We start from the raw sequence: 4,837 nt of genomic DNA on the forward strand, positions 1-4,837 counted from the left end.
CAATCATTGGAATATTGTTTGGATGAACTTAGAAGACTCTCTTTTCAACATTCCAACACAATTAAGGTATATTGTACAACCGTTTTTTTAGCTTGGAAAAATCGGACTGACTTCAAACATGGTAAAAGTGTTCTTCCAAGTGTGGTGGTGGCTTCTAATGTGCGGTATACGTCCATGAATCATTATAATCCAATGCTAGATAGCTAGGGTGTTAATCTCCTATGAGAGTTTCAAAATTCTTGGCACCCTACACCGCTAGATTGGATTATAATAAATGTGGACGCTTCGCTTTTGGAATATAATCTTGCAAGGATAGCAGGAGTGTTTAGAGATCATAAAGGAAGACTTCTTGCTTTTGGAAAAAGAAGAATTCGTTGGGATGCAGCTCAATTGGAGTTGGATACGGTTGTTGCAATAAGGGAGGTTATACAAAGTTGGATGATGGATAGCAAAGTTATAATAATTGAAGGTTATAATCTCAACATTATCAACTTCATTAAAGATTCTTTGAAGAAATCTAATTGGCAAATGGATATTGGTTTGTGAAAGGAGCTCCTCTTTCTTAATGATTTTAATAAGGTTATTTTTAACCATGTTAATAGATATTGTAATAAAGTAGCCGATTATGTGCTACTTTGGCTTTAAAAGGTTGTTCTTTTGTTGATAGTTTTTCTTTTAGCAACATTCATTCCTCTATGCTTACTTTGTTAAAGAAGGAATGTGATCCTTTTATGTCCTGTAATTAGTTCTCCTTTTAATGCAATTTGCAATTTTTCACCAAAAAAAAAAAAGAATGACGGCTGTTTATCTAGCTAGTGTGTGAAAAGTGGAAGACAAAACTCCAATTTAGTCCGCAATAAAAAATAAATCAAAAAGTCTATACGGCCGCTCAGGATTTATAAAGATTTCTATCTGGGAGCTAAAGAGGTAAACTTGAACACAGTAACTGTTTTCTTAAAGAAAAGCAAAGCTCAAACAGAAACAAAACAAGGTCTCCTGCTTAACAATTTCCATTCTAATCACATTGGAAAATGGAAAAAAAAAAAAACTAAACAAACGTTTTAATGTTGTACATAAGCATAATAATCACCAGATATAATCGATGAGCATGACAATAGAGACAGCTTGGATTACAAATAATATCTGCAATACTTCAAATCTAACATATTTTTTTTCCTTTTTATATTTTATTCTTTTGCACCAAATGCATTCAAATAAATTAAGCTACTATTCAATTTTGATGTAAAGGCATAACCTGTTGTTGATTATTCTGCACATATACTCCCCTTATTGTCCAAAACCAGCGTTCAGCAAATCTACAATGTCTATTTTCCATCATCATCTTCATTATCTTGCAAAGAAACACCTCTTGCTTTTGCTCTGTAAAAGAAGCAAAAATGAAAACAAAGAAAAAGCAAAAAAAAAACATGAGATACTGAACTCACCGGCGATGTGCAGGTACAGCCCTCTGGCTTCCTTTCAAGGGTTGAGCATCTTTTGATGGTGGTTTGTCCACACTAGTGGTGTTAGCTAGATGTAAGACAAAAGCGTTAGTTGTATCCAAATAGTTCCAAATTCAAGACAAATAGTGAAGATTAGTGGGGATTCCTAAGTGGATCTCAGTCAGGAAAACAAGTCACTAGTAATTTGTAGTGAAAGCCCCATAGATGCGTTGTGGGCTCCGAAAATTCGGCCTCGGCCTCCGCCCGCACTATTTGCTTTTCTTTTCGGCAAGGGAGTTTTAACAGAATAAGTTCCGAGGTAAATTTTGGAAGGCAGATGGGTTTATAGATAAGACACTACCTAGAGATTTCGCCCTCATTTTGTGAGGACTTTATAATCTGAATTCTGGTTTCCTATAGGCGCAAGCTCCTATAGTTAATTACCCCTCCCGATCACGAGAGAGAACTTTCTATTAAGGCTAGTCGTCAATCAGATACGTATAAATACGTGTTATATGGCATATAGTAGCAGCGTGGGTATGAAATTTTGAGAATTTGGAAAAGTTTGAAGGGTTTGGAAGATTTTGATTTTTAAAATAGAAATTTCACCACCTTGCACTTAAAGCGGATGGTGGGGTAATGGATGATGGACCCGATCAAGATCCCATGGTTCCGTCGTCCCGGGCCATCGTGGTCTCTGGTCTACTTAGTCAGAGGAGGTAGTCGACCCAACCTGACAGAAGGATCCTTGTCGGCAGTCATGGGTTGCTTTGTCCAAGGAGACCTTGTAGACATGAGTTGGATGTTTGTCTAAAGGGACAAATTTGAATCCACCTTAGCTAACAAAGGGCTTTGTGCCTTATCGATCATATCCTATTGATTCATATCTCAAGGATTTAATGCCACTAAGGAGTGTATTGACTCTGGCCATAACCGATATTTCGTGGTGCCATTTGGCGGCAAAATCACTCGGTTCAGAGGGCCCCGGGTCTTAATCGTTTATCCTGCGGTGCCATTTGGCGGCAAAACCGCCGATTAGAGAACACGTACCACGTCCTTACTAGCAGGAGATTGTTTGAGAATGGATTCTAGTGATATTTTTAACTAGGTATTTGACTATATGTGAGCTGAAATATTTTTAATTTGTCTACCTCGACAAACTGTTGCGGAGGGTGGATAAATTTTGCTTTAAGTGTTCAATGGTTTGATTTTAAATTTTAAACATCTTGGAATTTGGAATTTATTGGATTTTTGGACTTTGTGGGTATTTGACGTGGCATTTGAAAATGTCTGAAATTAACCCCTCCAGTTGAGATTTTCAATCAACATGACCGTCATAGGGGTATTTGGGGGCATTTTCATTTATGAACCTTGCCAACTCAACCAAGTTGTTGACCAAGGATTAGGTTCCTCGTAGGCTTTCTATCTTTGTTAGTGAATTCTCTTGAATATAAGCCTTGAAGGTCTAATATGAATGTATTAAAACAAATACGCCGGTCGCCACAACCGTATATTTTTTCGAACTTTGTTGACTCCTATTGATCCGCATAGAAGGATCAAGTTCAAAATTGAATTCACTTATCGACCCGCGCAACATCCCTAGACGTCACGTGTGTATCAATTACACGCTCGCCGGGGCCCATGCGGGTGTTTGGGGGTATTTTATAATTATACCATGTCTACTCGTTTTTACCTGCTTAGAAGGATAGGGTTCAAATTTAATAACCCATGCGACATCCCTAAACGTCATGTGTGTACCAATAACACGCTCGCCGGGGCCCATGCGGGTTTTGTGATTGCATTAACCCCTTGTGTACCTATGTCTATACAAACTACAGTGCACGTGCAGGAGTATTTTGAAAATATTTATAAACGCCTTCTGTAAGCTTGTACGAAGGTTGCAGATCTGGTGGCGTGGCATAACAGCTTCTGGATAGAGTTGTTTGCTGCTTTATACAGGTAGATTGTCGTGCACTACTTGTCTCTTTCAATAGTCCATAGGCATTTGCATTCATTGTATTAATCTGGCATTTTGTTCATACATGACACTTCATGTACAAAGCAGGTCTCCTACAAAGGCCCGTGGGTACTTGCATCTGCTGCATGTCGTACATTCTTACTTATAGGAGAATGGTGTATTCACTTACATTTGATTGCATGAAGGCGGTATTCACTCCAAATTCTCGAATACCTTTTGATTGTTAGTTCATTGTATATTAATATCGGATGCCTGCAGCATCCCTACTGTACCATCGGGTGTATGAGACATCTTTGCACATTTCACCATGTTATTCCATGCATCTCTATTTCAACTTTCTTATGTATGATTGCAGAGAGTGTCATCGTCAGCATGTAGCTCGTGTGTTCATTGTATGTCAATTCTTCTTGTTTGTAGAAATTTAATGTATTTGTTCTCCGTGACATCTTTGATTGTTATGATCATTGATTGAGTTGTATTCCTCATCATCCACTTCTTCATATGTGTTGGTTATTGTCTTTTGAGGGAGTCTAGTGTATTTGATTACACTTGAATGACATCAGTTGTGCATGAGCCTTAGTGTTCTATTCATGAACACACCCAAGTATTATTGTAACCAACTTATTTCCCCTCGATGTTTACAAACATGCTGCATTTATTGTGTATAACAACTAGCAAATCACTATGCCCATTATATTGCTCGAAGGTTTATAACTTGAATAATAATATTATCATTATTGTCATTTGACATTGGCATTTGGATTGGCATAATCATCATGGACGGAGTGTATCATTCATTGGAGACTTCTTTCGTTAATGATTTCCAACATCTTCGAATGAACTTGTGGATCCACTAACATGGACATTAGGTCACACATTGCTTATGTGAAGGTTGAAAGTCCTTTGCTGTTATCAGTTTAATTCATTGTAGTCACAAGTTCAAGCTTAGTTCGTTGAAGTCAGTATGCAAGCCTGCAAATCTTCATCATCTGATTCGAGTCAAATTCATGCCTGGATCCCTTGTGGTCTTCTTGAGTTCAAACTCCATTCAAATTCAAATACAAGTTCTTGAGTCTATATTGCTCAATCGAGTCCAAATATTATGTTGTTCTTTAAATTCAATCAAGTTCTTTTATATTATTCAAATTCCTTTGAGTTTAAGTTTGAGCTCAAATATTGCATGATTGTTCAAATCAAGTTCTATTCTTACTGAGTTCAAGTTTGAGTCTTTGTAGTTATAATGTGCCACTTGCAAGTTCAAGTCCCAAATGCTTGCAAGTTTAATTCAAGTTCTTTATTCTTATTCACTATGCTTGATTCCAATCATGTCCAAACTTACAAGTCTTCATCATTTGATTCAAATTTGAGTTTATTTTATTTAAGTTTGGATTTGAATTCATTGCATATTTGGGTTCAA

General features: G+C 37.1%; 1 long non-coding RNA gene across 1 annotated transcript in view; it reads right to left on the reverse strand.

The window, feature by feature from the left end:
- Nucleotides 1–1,280: 1,280 nt before the first annotated feature.
- Nucleotides 1,281–4,837, reverse strand: part of LOC110114700 — a 16,396-nt gene continuing 12,839 nt past the window's right edge. Inside the window, exons 2-3 of the long non-coding RNA XR_002305259.2 lie at nucleotides 1,446–1,530; nucleotides 1,281–1,380 (exon numbers count right to left, since the gene is read on the reverse strand). This is a non-coding gene — a long non-coding RNA (uncharacterized LOC110114700). The remainder of the gene's footprint in view (nucleotides 1,381–1,445; nucleotides 1,531–4,837) is intronic.

Source organism: Dendrobium catenatum, unplaced genomic scaffold (genome assembly GCF_001605985.2).
Source record: "Dendrobium catenatum unplaced genomic scaffold, ASM160598v2 fragScaff_scaffold_847, whole genome shotgun sequence".
NCBI classification, from domain to species: domain Eukaryota; kingdom Viridiplantae; phylum Streptophyta; class Magnoliopsida; order Asparagales; family Orchidaceae; genus Dendrobium; species Dendrobium catenatum.